The following is a 24,442-nucleotide window of genomic DNA, read 5'->3' as shown; positions in this document are numbered from 1 at the left end:
TGGCATAACAAAGATCAAAAAATAGTCAGATCTCTCATAGTAGAGGAACTTCACAAAATTAAAGAGTGGTGCATCTGCAATCAGCTTGTATTCAATGTTGATAAGACTTTTGTTCTGGGTTTTAAGTGTAATGTAGAGGGTTTTTTGTTTGATGAGCAGAGCCCACTATATGGTAGGGATTATTGTCGATTTCTCGGCCTCTTCATTGAGAGTTTAAGGTTTGACAACCACGTTTTGGGCCTCGCTGCTACACTTTCTTCTGATGGTTGTTTTGCAGTCAGGGTTGCCAGGCATGAGTTGGGGGGGTTGTTTGCTCGTTCAGTTTATTTCGCCTTAATAGACTCTCATATCCGTTATGGGTTGCCATTTTGAGGTTTGTGCTCCAAGGGACTCCTTAACATGATTTTTACTATTCAGAAAAAAGCATTAAGGTATCTGTGTGGTGTTGGTCTGAGAGTCTCTTGTAAACCTCTTTTTGTAGCTGAAAGAATTTTAACAGTTTTCTCACTCTTTATATTGGAAACTGCAACACTCATACATCCGTAAGTCCACCATCCTGCACCAGTCATAATACTCGTCAAGTGGGCAACTTATCTCTTCCAATCCCCACCTCCTCACTTACGAGAAACTGTCTTATATTTATTAGTCGTAAAATATTTAATCATGTTCCTTTGATCTGTTGATCAGATTTATTTTATTATTCTTGTTTTATGTTGGCTCTCGCCTTTTCTTTTCTTCTTTTTTGGTTTTTTCTTTGTTTATATAAAATATACTTCTATGTACAATCAAAATCGATTCTGTATTCTGTTTTTGTCCTGTATAACCAAATAAATACTTGTATTATAAATTCTAGGATTAGGAAGCTTTTAGCACAAGTTTGTAAACTTAGCAAATAAAGTATATTTTGACTTTGACTCTTGACTTAAGACCAGTGCTTAAAGCACTGGTTTAACGATGTAATTTATTGCCGAAATATATAAATATTTTTAAAACCATTCCCTCCTTCTGGGTGAGCCTGCTCATACCTGGTTGCCAACCAACAAGTGGGTCACAACAAAACAACGTCACTATATGTCAAAAAAACGCGATTATAAAATTTGAAAAAAAACGGCTCAAATGTCGCGTGGCCTGGTTATCAAATACGATTCCTATGAATCGAGTAGAGTGGACAGATCCAGGCAGACCCACGTTTACTACCACCCCCTGGAAGATAATGACGTGCCGATGGATCTCACCAAGAAAAAGACCCTTAGCATCTTAAAACCGCCACAGCAGTTCATACTCAAGCCGATTAACACTAAACCGTTTAAGAATCTACTACCAGCACGTCGACACTCACTTATTACACCGAAACAACGAGGTATCACCACCGAGGGCATCGGCAATGGTACCGTTTCGATAAAGTGCACCAAGGAGAAACTGGCTATTCTGGACATCCCTCCCGAGTTTTTTGACGAGGTCGTAGATGGAGAGGAGACTTGTTATGAGTTATCGAAAGCGGATTTAACGGAGGAAGATCGAAGCATGATTGAGTACTTGTCTCTTCGGGAGGATGATGACGAATGTGTCGGTAGATTAAGTTAAATGTTTATAAAGGAACTAAATATATTGTCCCCATAAGTTTTACGAAAACCATCGAGTTATTTCTAAGTTATTTTTGTTGGACAGGGGTCCGGTAAAGTTAAAGGGACGTCTAAAAACCGATTGTATGTGATGTTGTTGTGTTGCGTATGTGCACACAGAAAAATCCCGATGGATTATTTCACATTTTGTTGTGTAAAAAAAAATGTTTAATTTTAATACACAATTGTTAGATAATATCGCACAGTCCTGTATAAAAATTCTCAGGCATTTTGTATATGTTTTAATGTGTATATTTCAAACAATTATTGCATATTAAATTAATACACCATAAGTGGATATTAATTATTAAGATAATGTGTATAAATATTCCACATTTTTTTTTAAATCCAATGCAGTTTGGTAAAAAATCTAATAACCAAGTATATTTTTACTACAATTTTTAATTATTTTTTTATTCTGGCTTGTTTTGATTTTATTTACAATTGTGTAGAATAAAAAAGATTCTTGCTAATAGCCCTTCACAATTATAGAATTTTAAACTATGTATTGTGTAGTTATAATACACAATTGTGTATAAAGGAGGACGCGCCCGACGCCCTTGCCTTTGCTGCTAGAACTTCGTTGTTAGCGTCAATGTTGCCAGATTCAATATTAACAGTTGTAAAGATATGCATCAAAATTTGCAGTCGATTTAACATTGTTAATTGAAAATAATTTAATAGGATATTTAAAAATAAGCCCAATCAGCATAAGTTCTAATTTTATTTATTTAAATAATATCGTGATAATAACACGCGTAAGGAAAAAGGAAACGTAACTTTTTTAATTGGCGGTGTAATCTTTAAGATACATTTGATGGCAGCATTGCTATAATTCCCAGTGCCACAGGTGTTCAACTGTTCATTTTTCAGTCCTTCAATCAATCGGCCCGCATTAATTTGTTTTAAGGTTTTTTCGTTTTGTTAAGTGTTAAAATTGCATAAGAAAAAAATGGATATATTCGTTGAAGATAAACTTAAGGAGTGGGGTTTATTGGCCCAACTCCAGGAGCAGTTTGTAGGTAGGTAATTAGGTAAGCACCATATTTTTTTGCATTTATTGTATACTTTGGAATTTACTGGATATTTTGATGTTTAGACAGGTAGCTGGTACCTATTTAGTTTAACTGTTGGTATACTTACTTTTTTTACATCTTTTTTATCTTTGTACCTATTCAATTTTAATGTAGAGGTCGGTTAAATTTGTAACCTTTATTGTATTTGTATTTCAATTTGTATTACAAAATGGTATCTACTTTATCATAGCACTGTCTGACAGTCCTGTACCGTCCTTTTCAAGTCCTGTAGTAGTATTGTAAAGAAATTTGAACACCTATACCTACATATACCTACTCACTGTGGGCAGCCACTAGCTCTCACACTCTCTATGGTAACTAAACTATTATCAACAAACTAAAAACCTTTTAAAATTAAATTTTAAAAATTTCTTAAAAATTACCTAGGCTATTACTATTAAAACAAATAATTAAGATTTTTTTTATTGGATAGGAAGGAAGGCTCCTGTAGATATATCGTGTCCACCAAGATCCCCTAAACTTACATGGAGCTATAAAGGAGACAGTGTAAAATATCTATGGAAAAAACTTAGGTTTGAAACGATTGAAGAAAAGATTTAATACATTGCTTTAATGTATTAATGGTGGAATTTTCGAAAATATTTCATACAATTAAATAAATTGTTAAAATAAAAAAACAGCTTTTTTTATTCCTGTTTTTCCCAGGCGCACTAGAATTTCTTATTACACAGATTTATGACGAAATTCTCTAAAATGTATTTTAAATTTTTAAACAATTTGTTTATTTTTTTTATACAAATATATTGATTATTTCTAAATTTTTATGAATATAAATACAAAACATTGTAATAAAAAACTCCAGTTCTTATGTTAATTTGATATACAAACCTAAAATAAGTAACCTACACTATATTTAAATTTATAAAACAATATATAGTATTATTATACACAATTTGTAATAAAATTTAATAGTTGAAATAAAAGAAAATAAAATATATTGTTAAAACAAACTACACTAACGTGTGTATTTAAAATTCACAAATTGTGTTTTTTTCCTGTACATACCATGTTAAAAAAACACTAAGAGTTTGCTTTTTTACTGAACAATTATATTAAATAAATATACAATATTGTCGAATTTAAGTACACAAATAGTGTACTATACATACAATAAAATAAATCAAATTGATACACAATTTGTTGATTATAGAACCACACTTATTTAAACACAATAGCATAGAGAAATTCTACACAAATTGATTCTGTACCATTTCCAGAATCAAATTGTTTGTAAAATCTATACAATTGTTGAATTTTTATTCACCTATTTTTAAGAGTGTGATGTTGTGATGTTGATGAATGTTGAGTGTGGTCAAAATATTGATAAAAAAGTGAGCGTGATTGGAAAAAATACAAAACTTATTGAGATTTTTCTACGTATGTTAAATACGTAATTACTGCCGGCTTGCACAAGGTTTTTTAGCTCTTCATTTTGCTATAATTAAAAAAAATATATATTAGGGCAATTTTGAACTTTTTGGGGGCTAAAAATGTAAATTTATAGGATTTTTATCGCTTTGTACCCCTATAATTACGTATTTTGTAATTTACACACGTGAAAAATGAAACAACCTTATTGACAGAGATGGGGGTGGCTTCAGTATGTCCCTAGTAGTATGGATTTTGGTTTTGTCTGGAACACTTTTTAGTTGGATGGGTTGGCTGTGGACTCAATTTTAGATAATAAAGGCATAATATAGTTAGATTTTACATTACATGAGCAAAACACATTTATCAGGTGTGTAAAAAATAGGTATTATTTAGTTAAATTATTGAATATTTTATGTAATTTAATAGAAGTATAAATTAAAAAAAACATAATTTATCTAATTATTAATAGGTAAATAATATCGATGAGGTTTAATGTAAATTAACTTATAGTCAAAACAATAAATATCTTTTTAATTAAAACGTTGATATAAATAATTAAGCGCGCAGTCATGAGAACCTATATATATATATCCAAACCTATAATCTAATGATTAACAGAGCTACCTCCCGCATGTCAAAGATTAAATAAATAAAAGATAAACAAATACTTACCTATAATGAGACAAGACAGAAAATTACGATAATCGTACTAGTACAGTAGCCACTCCTAATAAATGATAAAATAATATTTGTTGACGTAAGTGACATTTGACATCCGTATTTACATACTTGATATTCCTGATTTGCGTGTGGAAATTTGTGTTTTATGGCCTAAAGAAGTGATGTAAATCCTTCATGCTATCAATTTATGCTATACCCGTTGCGTTTCAGTTAGGTCCCGGTAATTCGGATTGGTTCTATTGGTTTTATTTTGTGGTATTTAATGTTATAATTATTGGATTTATATGATCATGCCTAAGCAAAACACTCTCTTCACCCTCGTTTGTTTGTAAATATCATATTACAGTGATATCCCGTTGAGCCTTTTAAATTAATTAGGAGGAAATTTAGGAACAACAGATCGAGTTCTTATAGATAATGCCGTCGAGTATGTTCATTCTAAGGTAAGGATGGCCTAAATATTCAACATGTGAACTAACGTTAAAAACAACAAAATTCAAAAAATTGTATGGTTCTCTAACATAAGGACAATACGCAGGAATCACAGTTCCACTAAAAAAAAATAACTATGGATTAAAAAGCCGCTGCTGTAACATACTAAAGAAAACTGTTTATTTTTTCAACTGGTAATCGCGATTAAAACACATGGCCGCGAACTAAGCGCATTTCTCCGCGTCACAACCAACGTGTAGTACCGAACGAAACTTAACTGTCGACTTGTTTTAACAATCTACTGCTTAGCGTCACACAAAAGTGACCTACTAAATGTTAAAAGCGAATAAAACAATTAATAATAAGTGTTACGGCGGGTTTACGAGTTTTTAGCATATCGCTAAGGAATTAAATAATGAACGCGGTTCGCTTATTGGTCGTTTTAATCGATCGGAAGCTACAGGCCCACATTAAGTCAAAAAGTGACAATTTCCGAATTTTCAAAGTGCTATCATTCCCTTATTTCTGATCGAATCCTGTTATAACCCGGTATTTTCGTGATCTACTTAATAAGAACAATCCGCTGGTATAGTTAGTTCGAATTCGAAAAAAAAAAAAATTCTGAAAAAAATCCAAACGGGGAAGTATACCCGAAAAATGAAAAAACCCAAACTTTGAAGGCCGATATCTCGGCTTCTATGGGAGCTATCGGGAAAATTCCAACGGTTTTGTCTTAGTTTCGTCGTTCTGAATCCAACGAGACCATCCGCATGATCGTAGCTTTTACGATAGCCCAGATATGGCATTTCTGATGCCCATTTTTGGCCTCAAAAACGAGGTCAAAAAGTGACAATTTCCGAATTTTCAAAGTGCTCTCATTCCATTATTTCTGATGGAATCCTGTTTTAACCCGGTATTTTCGTGATCTACTTGATGAGAACAATGCGCTGGTATAGTTAGTTCGAATTCGAAAAAAAATAAAATTTCTGAAAAAAATCCAAACGAGGGGGTATACCCGAAAAATGAAAAAACCCAAATTTTGAAGGCCGATATCTCGGCTTCTATGGGAGCTATCGGGAAAATTCCAACGGTTTTGTCTTAGTTTCGTCGTTCTGAATCCAACGAGACCATCCGCACGATCGTAGCTTTTACGATAGCCGAGATATGGCGTTTTTGATGCCCATTTTTGGCCTCAAAAACGAGGTCGAAAAAATACTCGATTTCTTAATTCTGCTCGGATTCCCTTATAACCCGGTATTTTCGTGATCTACTTGATGAGAACAATGCGCTGGTATAGTTAGTTCGAATTCGAAAAAAAATAAAATTTCTGAAAAAAATCCAAACGGGGGGGTATACCCGAAAAATGAAAAAACCCAAACTTTGAAGGCCCATATCTTGGCTTCTATGGGAGCTATCGGGAAAATTCCAACGGTTTTGTCTTAGTTTCGTCTTTCTGAATCCAACAACACCATCCGCACGATCGTAGCTTTTACGATAGCCGAGATATGGCATTTTTGATGCCCATTTTTGGCCTCAAAAACGAGGTCGAAAAAATACTCGATTTCTTAGTTCTGCTCGGATTCCCTTATAACCCGGTATTTTCGTGATCTACTTGATGAGAACAATCCGCTGGTATAGTTAGTTCGAATTCGAAAAAAAAAAAATTTCTGAAAAAAATCCAAACGGGGGGGTATACCCGAAAAATGAAAAAACCCAAACTTTGAAGGCCCATATCTCGGCTTCTATGGGAGCTATCGGGAAAATTCCAACGGTTTTGTCTTAGTTTCGTCTTTCTGAATCCAACGAGACCATCCGCATGATCGTAGCTTTTACGATAGCCGAGATATGGCATTTTTGATGCCCATTTTTGGCCTCAAAAACGAGGTCGAAAAAATACTCGATTTCTTAGTTCTGCTCGGATTCCCTTATAACCCGGTATTTTCGTGATCTACTTGATGAGAACAATCCGCTGGTATAGTTAGTTCGAATTCGAAAAAAAAAAATTTTCTGAAAAAAATCCAAACGGGGGGGTATACCCGAAAAATGAAAAAACCCAAACTTTGAAGGCCCATATCTCGGCTTCTATGGGAGCTATCGGGAAAATTCCAACGGTTTTGTCTTAGTTTCGTCTTTCTGAATCCAACAACACCATCCGCACGATCGTAGCTTTTACGATAGCCGAGATATGGCATTTTTGATGCCCATTTTTGGCCTCAAAAACGAGGTCGAAAAAATACTCGATTTCTTAGTTCTGCTCGGATTCCCTTATAACCCGGTATTTTCGTGATCTACTTGATGAGAACAATCCGCTGGTATAGTTAGTTCGAATTCGAAAAAAAAAAATTTTTTGTGAAAAAAATCCAAACGGGGGGGTATACCCGAAAAATGAAAAAACCCAAACTTTGAAGGCCCATATCTCGGCTTCTATGGGAGCTATCGGGAAAATTCTAACGGTTTTGTCTTAGTTTCGTCTTTCTGAATCCAACAAGACCATCCGCACGATCGTAGCTTTTACGATAGCCGAGATATGGCATTTTTGATGCCCATTTTTGGCCTCAAAAACGAGGTCGAAAAAATACTCGATTTCTTAGTTCTGCTCGGATTCCCTTATAACCCGGTATTTTCGTGATCTACTTGATGAGAACAATCCGCTGGTATAGTTAGGTCGAATTCGAAAAAAAAAAATTTCTGAAAAAAATCCAAACGGGGGGGTATACCCAAAAAATGATAAAACCCAAACTTTGAAGGCCCATATCTCGGCTTCTATGGGAGCTATCGGGAAAATTCCAACGGTTTTGTCTTAGTTTCGTCGTTCTGAATCCAACGAGACCATCCGCATGATCGTAGCTTTTACGATAGCCGAGATATGGCATTTTTGATGCCCATTTTTGGCCTCAAAAACGAGGTCGAAAAAATACTCGATTTTTTAGTTCTGCTCGGATTCCCTTATAACCCGGTATTTTCGTGATCTACTTGATGAGAACAATCCGCTGGTATAGTTAGGTCGAATTCGAAAAAAAAAAATTTCTGAAAAAAATCCAAACGGGGGGGTATACCCAAAAAATGATAAAACCCAAACTTTGAAGGCCCATATCTCGGCTTCTATGGGAGCTATCGGGAAAATTCCAACGGTTTTGTCTTAGTTTCGTCGTTCTGAATCCAACGAGACCATCCGCATGATCGTAGCTTTTACGATAGCCGAGATATGGCATTTTTGATGCCCATTTTTGGCCTCAAAAACGAGGTCGAAAAAATACTCGATTTCTTAGTTCTGCTCGGATTCCCTTATAACCCGGTATTTTCGTGATCTACTTGATGAGAACAATCCGCTGGTATAGTTAGTTCGAATTCGAAAAAAAAAAATTTTCTGAAAAAAATCCAAACGGGGGGGTATACCCGAAAAATGATAAAACCCAAACTTTGAAGGCCCATATCTCGGCTTCTATGGGAGCTATCGGGAAAATTCCAACGGTTTTGTCTTAGTTTCGTCTTTCTGAATCCAACAAGACCATCCGCACGATCGTAGCTTTTACGATAGCCGAGATATGGCATTTTTGATGCCCATTTTTGGCCTCAAAAACGAGGTCGAAAAAATACTCGATTTCTTAGTTCTGCTCGGATTCCCTTATAACCCGGTATTTTCGTGATCTACTTGATGAGAACAATCCGCTGGTATAGTTAGTTCGAATTCGAAAAAAAAAAATTCTGAAAAAAATCCAAACGGGGGGGTATACCCAAAAAATGATAAAACCCAAACTTTGAAGGCCCATATCTCGGCTTCTATGGGAGCTATCGGGAAAATTCCAACGGTTTTGTCTTAGTTTCGTCGTTCTGAATCCAACGAGACCATCCGCATGATCGTAGCTTTTACGATAGCCGAGATATGGCATTTTTGATGCCCATTTTTGGCCTCAAAAACGAGGTCGAAAAAATACTCGATTTCTTAGTTCTGCTCGGATTTCCTTATAACCCGGTATTTTCGTGATCTACTTAATGAGAACAATCCGCTGGTATAGTTAGTTCGAATTCGAAAAAAAAAAAATTTCTGAAAAAAATCCAAACGGGGGGGTATACCCGAAAAATGAAAAAACCCAAACTTTGAAGGCCCATATCTCGGCTTCTATGGGAGCTATCGGGAAAATTCCAACGGTTTTGTCTTAGTTTCGTCTTTCTGAATCCAACAAGACCATCCGCACGATCGTAGCTTTTACGATAGCCGAGATATGGCATTTTTGATGCCCATTTTTGGCCTCAAAAACGAGGTCGAAAAAATACTCGATTTCTTAGTTCTGCTCGGATTCCCTTATAACCCGGTATTTTCGTGATCTACTTGATGAGAACAATCCGCTGGTATAGTTAGTTCGAATTCGAAAAAAAAAAAATTCTGAAAAAAATCCAAACGGGGGGGTATACCCGAAAAATGAAAAAACCCTAACTTTGAAGGCCCATATTTCGGCTTCTATGGGAGCTATCGGGAAAATTCCAACGGTTTTGTCTTAGTTTCGTCTTTCTGAATCCAACAAGACCATCCGCACGATCGTAGCTTTTACGATAGCCGAGATATGGCATTTTTGATGCCCATTTTTGGCCTCAAAAACGAGGTCGAAAAAATACTCGATTTCTTAGTTCTGCTCGGATTCCCTTATAACCCGGTATTTTCGTGATCTACTTGATGAGAACAATCCGCTGGTATAGTTAGTTCGAATTCGAAAAAAAAAAATTTTCTGAAAAAAATCCAAACGGGGGGGTATACCCGAAAAATGAAAAAACCCAAACTTTGAAGGCCCATATCTCGGCTTCTATGGGAGCTATCGGGAAAATTCCAACGGTTTTGTCTTAGTTTCGTCTTTCTGAATCCAACAACACCATCCGCACGATCGTAGCTTTTACGATAGCCGAGATATGGCATTTTTGATGCCCATTTTTGGCCTCAAAAACGAGGTCGAAAAAATACTCGATTTCTTAGTTCTGCTCGGATTCCCTTATAACCCGGTATTTTCGTGATCTACTTGATGAGAACAATGCGCTGGTATAGTTAGTTCGAATTCGAAAAAAAATAAAATTTCTGAAAAAAATCCAAACGGGGGGGTATACCCGAAAAATGAAAAAACCCAAACTTTGAAGGCCGATATCTTGGCTTCTATGGGAGCTATCGGGAAAATTCCAACGGTTTTGTCTTAGTTTCGTCTTTCTGAATCCAACAAGACCATCCGCACGATCGTAGCTTTTACGATAGCCGAGATATGGCATTTTTGATGCCCATTTTTGGCCTCAAAAACGAGGTCGAAAAAATACTCGATTTCTTAGTTCTGCTCGGATTCCCTTATAACCCGGTATTTTCGTGATCTACTTGATGAGAACAATCCGCTGGCATAGTTAGTTCGAATTCGAAAAAAAAAAATTTTTTGTGAAAAAAATCCAAACGGGGGGGTATACCCGAAAAATGAAAAAACCCAAACTTTGAAGGCCCATATCTCGGCTTCTATGGGAGCTATCGGGAAAATTCTAACGGTTTTGTCTTAGTTTCGTCTTTCTGAATCCAACAAGACCATCCGCACGATCGTAGCTTTTACGATAGCCGAGATATGGCATTTTTGATGCCCATTTTTGGCCTCAAAAACGAGGTCGAAAAAATACTCGATTTCTTAGTTCTGCTCGGATTCCCTTATAACCCGGTATTTTCGTGATCTACTTGATGAGAACAATCCGCTGGTATAGTTAGGTCGAATTCGAAAAAAAAAAATTTCTGAAAAAAATCCAAACGGGGGGGTATACCCAAAAAATGATAAAACCCAAACTTTGAAGGCCCATATCTCGGCTTCTATGGGAGCTATCGGGAAAATTCCAACGGTTTTGTCTTAGTTTCGTCTTTCTGAATCCAACAAGACCATCCGCACGATCGTAGCTTTTACGATAGCCGAGATATGGCATTTTTGATGCCCATTTTTGGCCTCAAAAACGAGGTCGAAAAAATACTCGATTTCTTAGTTCTGCTCGGATTCCCTTATAACCCGGTATTTTCGTGATCTACTTGATGAGAACAATCCGCTGGTATAGTTGGTTCGAATTCGAAAAAAAAAAAAAATCTGAAAAAAATCCAAACGGGGGGGTATACCCGAAAAATGAAAAAACCCAAACTTTGAAGTCCCATATCTCGGCTTCTATGGGAGCTATCGGGAAAATTCTAACGGTTTTGTCTTAGTTTCGTCTTTCTGAATCCAACAAGACCATCCGCACGATCGTAGCTTTTACGATAGCCGAGATATGGCATTTTTGATGCCCATTTTTGGCCTCAAAAACGAGGTCGAAAAAATACTCGATTTCTTAGTTCTGCTCGGATTCCCTTATAACCCGGTATTTTCGTGATCTACTTAATGAGAACAATCCGCTGGTATAGTTAGTTCGAATTCGAAAAAAAAAAAAAATCTGAAAAAAATCCAAACGGGGGGGTATACCCGAAAAATGAAAAAACCCAAACTTTGAAGGCCCATATCTCGGCTTCTATGGGAGCTATCGGGAAAATTCCAACGGTTTTGTCTTAGTTTCGTCTTTCTGAATCCAACAAGACCATCCGCACGATCGTAGCTTTTACGATAGCCGAGATATGGCATTTTTGATGCCCATTTTTGGCCTCAAAAACGAGGTCGAAAAAATACTCGATTTCTTAGTTCTGCTCGGATTCCCTTATAACCCGGTATTTTCGTGATGTACTTGATGAGAACAATCCGCTGGTATAGTTGGTTCGAATTCGAAAAAAAAAATTTTCTGAAAAAAATCCAAACGGGGGGGTATACCCGAAAAATGAAAAAACCCAAACTTTGAAGGCCCATATCTTGGCTTCTATGGGAGCTATCGGGAAAATTCCAACAGTTTTGTCTTAGTTTCGTCGTTCTGAATCCAACGAGACCATCCGCATGATCGTAGCTTTTACGATAGCCGAGATATGGAATTTTTGATGCCCATTTTTGGCCTCAAAAACGAGGTCGAAAAAATACTCGATTTCTTAGTTCTGCTCGGATTCCCTTATAACCCGGTATTTTCGTGATCTACTTAATGAGAACAATCCGCTGGTATAGTTAGTTCGAATTCGAAAAAAAAAAAAATTCTGAAAAAAATCCAAACGGGGGGGTATACCCGAAAAATGAAAAAACCCAAACTTTGAAGGCCCATATCTTGGCTTCTATGGGAGCTATCGGGAAAATTCCAACAGTTTTGTCTTAGTTTCGTCGTTCTGAATCCAACGAGACCATCCGCATGATCGTAGCTTTTACGATAGCCGAGATATGGCATTTTTGATGCCCATTTTTGGCCTCAAAAACGAGGTCGAAAAAATACTCGATTTCTTAGTTCTGCTCGGATTCCCTTATAACCCGGTATTTTCGTGATCTACTTAATGAGAACAATCCGCTGGTATAGTTAGTTCGAATTCGAAAAAAAAAAAAATTCTGAAAAAAATCCAAACGGGGGGGTATACCCGAAAAATGAAAAAACCCAAACTTTGAAGGCCCATATCTTGGCTTCTATGGGAGCTATCGGGAAAATTCCAACAGTTTTGTCTTAGTTTCGTCGTTCTGAATCCAACGAGACCATCCGCATGATCGTAGCTTTTACGATAGCCGAGATATGGCATTTTTGATGCCCATTTTTGGCCTCAAAAACGAGGTCGAAAAAATACTCGATTTCTTAGTTCTGCTCGGATTCCCTTATAACCCGGTATTTTCGTGATCTACTTGATGAGAACAATCCGCTGGTATAGTTAGTTCGAATTCGAAAAAAAGAAATTTTCTGAAAAAAATCCAAACGGGGGGGTATACCCGAAAAATGAAAAAACCCAAACTTTGAAGGCCCATATCTCGGCTTCTATGGGAGCTATCGGAAAAATTCCAACGGTTTTGTCTTAGTTTCGTCTTTCTGAATCCAACAAGACCATCCGTACGATCGTAGCTTTTACGATAGCCGAGATATGGCGTTTTTGATGCCCATTTTTGGCCTCAAAAACGAGGTCGAAAAAATACTCGATTTCTTAATTCTGCTCGGATTCCCTTATAACCCGGTATTTTCGTGATCTACTTGATGAGAACAATTCGCTGGTATAGTTAGTTCGAATTCGAAAAAAAAAAAATTTCTGAAAAAAATCCAAACGGGGGGGTATACCCGAAAAATGAAAAAACCCAAACTTTGAAGGCCCATATCTTGGCTTCTATGGGAGCTATCGGGAAAATTCCAACAGTTTTGTCTTAGTTTCGTCGTTCTGAATCCAACGAGACCATCCGTACGATCGTAGCTTTTACGATAGCCGAGATATGGCGTTTTTGATGCCCATTTTTGGCCTCAAAAACGAGGTCGAAAAAATACTCGATTTCTTAATTCTGCTCGGATTCCCTTATAACCCGGTATTTTCGTGATCTACTTGATGAGAACAATCCGCTGGTATAGTTGGTTCGAATTCGAAAAAAAAAATTTTCTGAAAAAAATCCAAACGGGGGGGTATACCCGAAAAATGAAAAAACCCAAACTTTGAAGGCCCATATCTTGGCTTCTATGGGAGCTATCGGGAAAATTCCAACAGTTTTGTCTTAGTTTCGTCGTTCTGAATCCAACGAGACCATCCGCATGATCGTAGCTTTTACGATAGCCGAGATATGGAATTTTTGATGCCCATTTTTGGCCTCAAAAACGAGGTCGAAAAAATACTCGATTTCTTAGTTCTGCTCGGATTCCCTTATAACCCGGTATTTTCGTGATCTACTTAATGAGAACAATCCGCTGGTATAGTTAGTTCGAATTCGAAAAAAAAAAAAATTCTGAAAAAAATCCAAACGGGGGGGTATACCCGAAAAATGAAAAAACCCAAACTTTGAAGGCCCATATCTTGGCTTCTATGGGAGCTATCGGGAAAATTCCAACAGTTTTGTCTTAGTTTCGTCGTTCTGAATCCAACGAGACCATCCGCATGATCGTAGCTTTTACGATAGCCGAGATATGGCATTTTTGATGCCCATTTTTGGCCTCAAAAACGAGGTCGAAAAAATACTCGATTTCTTAGTTCTGCTCGGATTCCCTTATAACCCGGTATTTTCGTGATCTACTTAATGAGAACAATCCGCTGGTATAGTTAGTTCGAATTCGAAAAAAAAAAAAATTCTGAAAAAAATCCAAACGGGGGGGTATACCCGAAAAATGAAAAAACCCAAACTTTGAAGGCCCATATCTTGGCTTCTATGGGAGCTATCGGGAAAATTCCAACAGTTTTGTCTTAGTTTCGTCGTTCTGAATCCAACGAGACCATCCGCATGATCGTAGCTTTTACGATAGCCGAGATATGGCATTTTTGATGCCCACTTTTGGCCTCAAAAACGAGGTCGAAAAAATACTCGATTTCTTAGTTCTGCTCGGATTCCCTTATAACCCGGTATTTTCGTGATCTACTTGATGAGAACAATCCGCTGGTATAGTTAGTTTGATTTCGAAAAAAAAAAAAATTCTGAAAAAAATCCAAACGGGAGGGTATACCCGAAAAATGAAAAAACCCAAACTTTGAAGGCCCATATCTCGGCTTCTATGGGAGCTATCGGGAAAATTCCAACGGTTTTGTCTTAGTTTCGTCTTTCTGAATCCAACAAGACCATCCGCACGATCGTAGTTTTTACGATAGCCGAGATATGGCATTTTTGATGCCCATTTTTGGCCTCAAAAACGAGGTCGAAAAAATACTCGATTTCTTAGTTCTGCTCGGATTCCCTTATAACCCGGTATTTTCGTGATCTACTTGATGAGAACAATCCGCTGGTATAGTTAGTTCGAATTCGAAAAAAAAAAAATTTCTGAAAAAAATCCAAACGGGGGGGTATACCCGAAAAATGAAAAAACCCAAACTTTGAAGGCCGATATCTTGGCTTCTATGGGAGCTATCGGGAAAATTCCAACGGTTTTGTCTTAGTTTCGTCGTTCTGAATCCAACGAGACCATCTGCATGATCGTAGCTTTCACGATAGCCGAGATATGGCATTTTTGATGCCCATTTTTGGCCTCAAAAACGAGGTCAAAAAGTGACAATTTCCGAATTTTCAAAGTGCTCTCATTCCCTTATTTCTGATCGAATCCTGTTATAACCCGGTATTTTCGTGATCTACTTGATGAGAACAATCCGCTGGTATAGTTAGTTCGAATTCAAAAAAAAAAAATTTTCTGAAAAAAATTCAAACGGGGGGGTATACCCGAAAAATGAAAAAACCCAAACTTTGAAGGCCCATATCTCGGCTTCTATGGAAGCTATCGGGAAAATTCCAACGGTTTTGTCTTAGTTTCGTCGTTCTGAATCCAACGAGACCATCTGCATGATCGTAGCTTTCACGATAGCCGAGATATGGCATTTTTGATGCCCATTTTTGGCCTCAAAAACGAGGTCAAAAAGTGACAATTTCCGAATTTTCAAAGTGCTCTCATTCCCTTATTTCTGATCGAATCCTGTTATAACCCGGTATTTTCGTGATCTACTTGATGAGAACAATCCGCTGGTATAGTTAGTTCGAATTCGAAAAAAAAAAATTTTCTGAAAAAAATCCAAACGGGGGGGTATACCCGAAAAATGAAAAAACCCAAACTTTGAAGGCCGATATCTGGGCTTCTATGGGAGCTATCGGGAAAATTCCAACGGTTTTGTCTTTCTGAATCCAACGAGACCATCCGCACGATCGTAGCTTTTACGATAGCCGAGATATGGCATTTTTGATGCCCATTTTTGGCCTCAAAAACGAGGTCGAAAAAATACTCGATTTCTTAGTTCTGCCCGGATTCCCTTATAACCCGGTATTTTCGTGATCTACTTAATGAGAACAATCCGCTGGTATAGTTAGTTCGAATTCGAAAAAAAAAATTTTTCTGAAAAAAATCCAAACGGGGGGGTATACTCGAAAAATGAAAAAACCCAAACTTTGAAGGCCCATATCTCGGCTTCTATGGGAGCTATCGGGAAAATTCCAACGGTTTTGTCTTAGTTTCGTCTTTCTGAATCCAACAAGACCATCCGCACGATCGTAGCTTTTACGATAGCCGAGATATGGCATTTTTGATGCCCATTTTTGGCCTCAAAAACGAGGTCGAAAAAATACTCGATTTCTTAGTTCTGCTCGGATTCCCTTATAACCCGGTATTTTCGTGATCTACTTGATGAGAACAATCCGCTGGTATAGTTGGTTCGAATTCGAAAAAAAAAAAAAATCTGAAAAAAATCCAAACGGGGGGGTATACCCGAAAAATGAAAAAACCCAAACTTTGAAGGCCCATATCTCGGCTTCTATGGGAGCTATCGGGAAAATTCCAACGGTTTTGTCTTAGTTTCGTCTTTCTGAATCCAACAAGACCATCCGCACGATCGTAGCTTTTACGATAGCCGAGATATGGCATTTTTGATGCCCATTTTTGGCCTCAAAAACGAGGTCGAAAAAATACTCGATTTCTTAGTTCTGCTCGGATTTCCTTATAACCCGGTATTTTCGTGATCTACTTAATGAGAACAATCCGCTGGTATAGTTAGTTCGAATTCGAAAAAAAAAAATTTTCTGAAAAAAATCCAAACGGGGGGGTATACTCGAAAAATGAAAAAACCCAAACTTTGAAGGCCCATATCTCGGCTTCTATGGGAGCTATCGGGAAAATTCCAACGGTTTTGTCTTAGTTTCGTCTTTCTGAATCCAACAACACCATCCGCACGATCGTAGCTTTTACGATAGCCGAGATATGGCATTTTTGATGCCCATTTTTGGCCTCAAAAACGAGGTCGAAAAAATACTCGATTTCTTAATTCTGCTCGGATTTCCTTATAACCCGGTATTTTCGTGATCTACTTGATGAGAACAATCCGCTGGTATAGTTAGTTCGAATTCGAAAAAAAAAAAATTCTGAAAAAAAATCCAAACGGGGGGGTATACCCGAAAAATGAAAAAACCCAAACTTTGAAGGCCGATATCTCGGCTTCTATGGGAGCTATCGGGAAAATTCCAACAGTTTTGTCTTAGTTTCGTCTTTCTGAATCCAACAAGACCATCCGCACGATCGTAGCTTTTACGATAGCCGAGATATGGCATTTTTGATGCCCATTTTTGGCCTCAAAAACGAGGTCGAAAAAATACTCGATTTCTTAGTTCTGCTCGGATTTCCTTATAACCCGGTATTTTCGTGATCTACTTGATGAGAACAATCCGCTGGTATAGTTAGTTCGAATTCGAAAAAAAAAAAATTCTGAAAAAAATCCAAACGGGGGGGTATACCCGAAAAATGAAAAAAACCAAATTTTGAAGGCCCATATCTCGGCTTCTATGGGAGCTATCGGGAAAATTCCAACGGTTTTGTCTTAGTTTCGTCGTTCTGAATCCAACAAGACCATCCGCATGATCGTAGCTTTTACGATAGCCGAGATATGGCATTTTTGATGCCCATTTTTGGCCTCAAAAACGAGGTCAAAAAGTGACAATTTCCGAATTTTCAAAGTGCTCTCATTCCCTTATTTCTGATCGAATCCTGTTATAACCCGGTATTTTCGTGATCTACTTGATGAGAACAATCCGCTGGTATAGTTAGTTCGAATTCGAAAAAAAAAAAATTTCTGAAAAAAAATGCAAACGGGGGGGTATACCCGAAAAATGAAAAAACCCAAACTTTGAAGGCCGATATCTCGGCTTCTATGGGAGCTATCGGGAAAATTCCAACGGTTTTGTCTTAGTTTCGTCGTTCTGAATCCAACGAGACCATCCGCACGATCGTAGCTTTTACGATAGCCGAGATATGGCGTTTTTGATGCCCATTTTTGGCCTCAAAAACGAGGTCGAAAAAATACTCGATTTCTTAATTCTGCTCGGATTCCCTTATAACCCGGTATTTTCGTGATCTACTTGATGAGAACAATCCGCTGGTATAGTTAGTTCGAATTCGAAAAAAAAAATTTTCTGAAAAAAATCCAAACGGGGGGGTATACCCGAAAAATGAAAAAACCCAAACTTTGAAGGCCCATATCTCGGCTTCTATGGGAGCTATCGGGAAAATTCCAACGGTTTTGTCTTAGTTTCGTCTTTCTGAATCCAACAAGACCATCCGCACGATCGTAGCTTTTACGATAGCCGAGATATGGCATTTTTGATGCCCATTTTTGGCCTCAAAAACGAGGTCGAAAAAATACTCGATTTCTTAGTTCTGCTCGGATTTCCTTATAACCCGGTATTTTCGTGATCTACTTGATGAGAACAATCCGCTGGTATAGTTAGTTCGAATTCGAAAAAAAAAAAATTCTGAAAAAAATCCAAACGGGGGGGTATACCCGAAAAATGAAAAAACCCAAATTTTGAAGGCCCATATCTCGGCTTCTATGGGAGCTATCGGGAAAATTCCAACGGTTTTGTCTTAGTTTCGTCGTTCTGAATCCAACAAGACCATCCGCATGATCGTAGCTTTTACGATAGCCGAGATATGGCATTTTTGATGCCCATTTTTGGCCTCAAAAACGAGGTCAAAAAGTGACAATTTCCGAATTTTCAAAGTGCTCTCATTCCCTTATTTCTGATCGAATCCTGTTATAACCCGGTATTTTCGTGATCTACTTGATGAGAACAATCCGCTGGTATAGTTAGTTCGAATTCGAAAAAAAAAAAAATTTCTGAAAAAAAATCCAAACGGGGGGGTATACCCGAAAAATGAAAAAACCCAAACTTTGAAGGCCGATATCTCGGCTTCTATGGGAGCTAACTGGAAAATTCCAACGGTTTTGTCTTAGTTTCGTCGTTCTGAATCCAACGAGACCATCCGCACGATCGTAGCTTTTACGATAGCCGAGATATGGCGTTTTTGATGCCCATTTTTGGCCTCAAAAACGAGGTCGAAAAAATACTCGATTTCTTAATTCTGCTCGGATTCCCTTATAACCCGGTATTTTCGTGATCTACTTGATGAGAACAATCCGCTGGTATAGTTAGTTCGAATTCGAAAAAAAAAAAAATTCTGAAAAAAATCCAAACGGGGTATACCCGAAAAATGAAAAAACCCAAACTTTGAAGGCCCATATCTCGGCTTCTATGAAAGCTATCGGGAAAATTCCAACGGTTTTGTCTTAGTTTCGTCTTTCTGAATCCAACGAGACCATCCGCATGATCGTAGCTTTTACGATAGCCGAGATATGGCATTTTTGATGCCCATTTTTGGCCTCAAAAACGAGGTCGAAAAAATACTCGATTTCTTAGTTCTGCTCGGATTCCCTTATAACCCGGTATTTTCGTGATCTACTTGATGAGAACAATCCGCTGGTATAGTTAGTTCGAATTCGAAAAAAAAAAATTTTCTGAAAAAAATCCAAACGGGGGGGTATACCCAAAAAATGATAAAACCCAAACTTTGAAGGCCCATATCTCGGCTTCTATGGGAGCTATCGGGAAAATTCCAACGGTTTTGTCTTAGTTTCGTCTTTCTGAATCCAACGAGACCATCCGCATGATCGTAGCTTTTACGATAGCCGAGATATGGCATTTTTGATGCCCATTTTTGGCCTCAAAAACGAGGTCGAAAAAATACTCGATTTCTTAATTCTGCTCGGATTTTCTTATAACCCGGTATTTTCGTGATCTACTTGATGAGAACAATCCGCTGGTATAGTTAGTTCGAATTCGAAAAAAAAAAAATTCTGAAAAAAATCCAAACGGGGGGGTATACCCAAAAAATGATAAAACCCAAACTTTGAAGGCCCATATCTCGGCTTCTATGGGAGCTATCGGGAAAATTCCAACGGTTTTGTTTTAGTTTCGTCTTTCTGAATCCAACAAGACCATCCGCACGATCGTAGCTTTTACGATAGCCGAGATATGGCATTTTTGATGCCCATTTTTGGCCTCAAAAACGAGGTCGAAAAAATACTCGATTTCTTAATTCTGCTCGGATTTTCTTATAACCCGGTATTTTCGTGATCTACTTGATGAGAACAATCCGCTGGTATAGTTAGTTCGAATTCGAAAAAAAAAATTTTCTGAAAAAAATCCAAACGGGGGGGTATACCCGAAAAATGAAAAAACCCAAACTTTGAAGGCCCATATCTCGGCTTCTATGGGAGCTATCGGGAAAATTCCAACGGTTTTGTCTTAGTTTCGTCTTTCTGAATCCAACAAGACCATCCGCACGATCGTAGCTTTTACGATAGCCGAGATATGGCATTTTTGATGCCCATTTTTGGCCTCAAAAACGAGGTCGAAAAAATACTCGATTTCTTAGTTCTGCTCGGATTTCCTTATAACCCGGTATTTTCGTGATCTACTTGATGAGAACAATCCGCTGGTATAGTTAGTTCGAATTCGAAAAAAAAAAAATTCTGAAAAAAATCCAAACGGGGGGGTATACCCGAAAAATGAAAAAACCCAAATTTTGAAGGCCCATATCTCGGCTTCTATGGGAGCTATCGGGAAAATTCCAACGGTTTTGTCTTAGTTTCGTCGTTCTGAATCCAACAAGACCATCCGCATGATCGTAGCTTTTACGATAGCCGAGATATGGCATTTTTGATGCCCATTTTTGGCCTCAAAAACGAGGTCAAAAAGTGACAATTTCCGAATTTTCAAAGTGCTCTCATTCCCTTATTTCTGATCGAATCCTGTTATAACCCGGTATTTTCGTGATCTACTTGATGAGAACAATCCGCTGGTATAGTTAGTTCGAATTCGAAAAAAAAAAAAATTTCTGAAAAAAAATCCAAACGGGGGGGTATACCCGAAAAATGAAAAAACCCAAACTTTGAAGGCCGATATCTCGGCTTCTATGGGAGCTAACTGGAAAATTCCAACGGTTTTGTCTTAGTTTCGTCGTTCTGAATCCAACGAGACCATCCGCACGATCGTAGCTTTTACGATAGCCGAGATATGGCGTTTTTGATGCCCATTTTTGGCCTCAAAAACGAGGTCGAAAAAATACTCGATTTCTTAATTCTGCTCGGATTCCCTTATAACCCGGTATTTTCGTGATCTACTTGATGAGAACAATCCGCTGGTATAGTTAGTTCGAATTCGAAAAAAAAAAAATTCTGAAAAAAATCCAAACGGGGTATACCCGAAAAATGAAAAAACCCAAACTTTGAAGGCCCATATCTCGGCTTCTATGAAAGCTATCGGGAAAATTCCAACGGTTTTGTCTTAGTTTCGTCTTTCTGAATCCAACGAGACCATCCGCATGATCGTAGCTTTTACGATAGCCGAGATATGGCATTTTTGATGCCCATTTTTGGCCTCAAAAACGAGGTCGAAAAAATACTCGATTTCTTAGTTCTGCTCGGATTCCCTTATAACCCGGTATTTTCGTGATCTACTTGATGAGAACAATCCGCTGGTATAGTTAGTTCGAATTCGAAAAAAAAAAATTTTCTGAAAAAAATCCAAACGGGGGGGTATACCCAAAAAATGATAAAACCCAAACTTTGAAGGCCCATATCTCGGCTTCTATGGGAGCTATCGGGAAAATTCCAACGGTTTTGTCTTAGTTTCGTCTTTCTGAATCCAACGAGACCATCCGCATGATCGTAGCTTTTACGATAGCCGAGATATGGCATTTTTGATGCCCATTTTTGGCCTCAAAAACGAGGTCGAAAAAATACTCGATTTCTTAATTCTGCTCGGATTTTCTTATAACCCGGTATTTTCGTGATCTACTTGATGAGAACAATCCGCTGGTATAGTTAGTTCGAATTCGAAAAAAAAAAAATTCTGAAAAAAATCCAAACGGGGGGGTATACCCAAAAAATGATAAAACCCAAACTTTGAAGGCCCATATCTCGGCTTCTATGGGAGCTATCGGGAAAATTCCAACGGTTTTGTTTTAGTTTCGTCTTTCTGAATCCAACAAGACCATCCGCACGATCGTAGCTTTTACGATAGCCGAGATATGGCATTTTTGATGCCCATTTTTGGCCTCAAAAACGAGGTCGAAAAAATACTCGATTTCTTAGTTCTGCTCGGATTCCCTTATAACCCGGTATTTTCGTGATCTACTTGATGAGAACAATCCGCTGGTATAGTTAGTTCGAATTCGAAAAAAAAAAATTTTCTGAAAAAAATCCAAACGGGGGGGTATACCCGAAAAATGATAAAACCCAAACTTTGAAGGCCCATATCTCGGCTTCTATGGGAGCTATCGGGAAAATTCCAACGGTTTTGTTTTAGTTTCGTCTTTCTGAATCCAACAAGACCATCCGCACGATCGTAGCTTTTACGATAGCCGAGATATGGCATTTTTGATGCCCATTTTTGGCCTCAAAAACGAGGTCGAAAAAATACTCGATTTCTTAGTTCTGCTCGGATTCCCTTATAACCCGGTATTTTCGTGATCTACTTGATGAGAACAATCCGCTGGTATAGTTAGTTCGAATTCGAAAAAAAAAAATTCTGAAAAAAATCCAAACGGGGGGGTATACCCAAAAAATGATAAAACCCAAACTTTGAAGGCCCATATCTCGGCTTCTATGGGAGCTATCGGGAAAATTCCAACGGTTTTGTCTTAGTTTCGTCGTTCTGAATCCAACGAGACCATCCGCATGATCGTAGCTTTTACGATAGCCGAGATATGGCATTTTTGATGCCCATTTTTGGCCTCAAAAACGAGGTCGAAAAAATACTCGATTTCTTAATTCTGCTCGGATTTTCTTATAGCCCGGTATTTTCGTGATCTACTTGATGAGAACAATCCGCTGGTATAGTTAGTTCAAATTCGAAAAAAAAAATTTTCTGAAAAAAATCCAAACGGGGGGGTATACCCGAAAAATGAAAAAACCCAAACTTTGAAGTCCCATATCTCGGCTTCTATGGGAGCTATCGGGAAAATTCCAACGGTTTTGTCTTAGTTTCGTCTTTCTGAATCCAACAAGACCATCCGCACGATCGTAGCTTTTACGATAGCCGAGATATGGCATTTTTGATGCCCATTTTTGGCCTCAAAAACGAGGTCGAAAAAATACTCGATTTCTTAGTTCTGCTCGGATTCCCTTATAACCCGGTATTTTCGTGATCTACTTGATGAGAACAATCCGCTGGTATAGTTGGTTCGAATTCGAAAAAAAAAAAAAATCTGAAAAAAATCCAAACGGGGGGGTATACCCGAAAAATGAAAAAACCCAAACTTTGAAGGCCCATATCTCGGCTTCTATGGGAGCTATCGGGAAAATTCCAACGGTTTTGTCTTAGTTTCGTCTTTCTGAATCCAACAAGACCATCCGCACGATCGTAGCTTTTACGATAGCCGAGATATGGCATTTTTGATGCCCATTTTTGGCCTCAAAAACGAGGTCGAAAAAATACTCGATTTCTTAGTTCTGCTCGGATTTCCTTATAACCCGGTATTTTCGTGATCTACTTAATGAGAACAATCCGCTGGTATAGTTAGTTCGAATTCGAAAAAAAAAATTTTTCTGAAAAAAATCCAAACGGGGGGGTATACCCGAAAAATGAAAAAACCCAAACTTTGAAGGCCCATATCTCGGCTTCTATGGGAGCTATCGGGAAAATTCCAACGGTTTTGTCTTAGTTTCGTCTTTCTGAATCCAACAAGACCATCCGCACGATCGTAGCTTTTACGATAGCCGAGATATGGCATTTTTGATGCCCATTTTTGGCCTCAAAAACGAGGTCGAAAAAATACTCGATTTCTTAGTTCTGCTCGGATTCCCTTATAACCCGGTATTTTCGTGATCTACTTGATGAGAACAATCCGCTGGTATAGTTGGTTCGAATTCGAAAAAAAAAAAAATCTGAAAAAAATCCAAACGGGGGGGTATACCCGAAAAATGAAAAAACCCAAACTTTGAAGGCCCATATCTCGGCTTCTATGGGAGCTATCGGGAAAATTCCAACGGTTTTGTCTTAGTTTCGTCTTTCTGAATCCAACAAGACCATCCGCACGATCGTAGCTTTTACGATAGCCGAGATATGGCATTTTTGATGCCCATTTTTGGCCTCAAAAACGAGGTCGAAAAAATACTCGATTTCTTAGTTCTGCTCGGATTTCCTTATAACCCGGTATTTTCGTGATCTACTTAATGAGAACAATCCGCTGGTATAGTTAGTTCGAATTCGAAAAAAAAAAATTTTCTGAAAAAAATCCAAACGGGGGGGTATACCCGAAAAATGAAAAAACCCAAACTTTGAAGGCCCATATCTCGGCTTCTATGGGAGCTATCGGGAAAATTCCAACGGTTTTGTCTTAGTTTCGTCTTTCTGAATCCAACAA

The 24,442-nt window shown here is 37.9% G+C and overlaps 2 protein-coding genes across 6 annotated transcripts in view; one reads left to right on the top strand and one right to left on the bottom strand.

The window, feature by feature from the left end:
• Positions 1-24,442, top strand: part of LOC126745416 (39S ribosomal protein L43, mitochondrial) — a 93,206-nt gene that overhangs the window by 44,878 nt on the left and 23,886 nt on the right. The window lies entirely within an intron of this gene.
• Positions 1-24,442, bottom strand: part of LOC126745401 (protein draper) — an 86,868-nt gene that overhangs the window by 52,340 nt on the left and 10,086 nt on the right. Inside the window, exon 1 of one of the 5 annotated variants that reach the window (XM_050453237.1) lies at positions 4,763-5,237. The exons of the other annotated variants lie outside the window; for them this stretch is intronic. The gene's annotated coding sequence lies outside the window, so the exon portion shown is untranslated. Of the gene's footprint in view, positions 1-4,762; positions 5,238-24,442 lie in introns of those variants that run through there. 5 annotated transcript variants of the gene reach the window in all.

This window comes from Anthonomus grandis, chromosome 15 (assembly GCF_022605725.1).
Source record: "Anthonomus grandis grandis chromosome 15, icAntGran1.3, whole genome shotgun sequence".
NCBI classification, from domain to species: Eukaryota; Metazoa; Arthropoda; class Insecta; order Coleoptera; family Curculionidae; genus Anthonomus; species Anthonomus grandis.
This window is presented reverse-complemented; position numbering and strand designations above follow the sequence as displayed.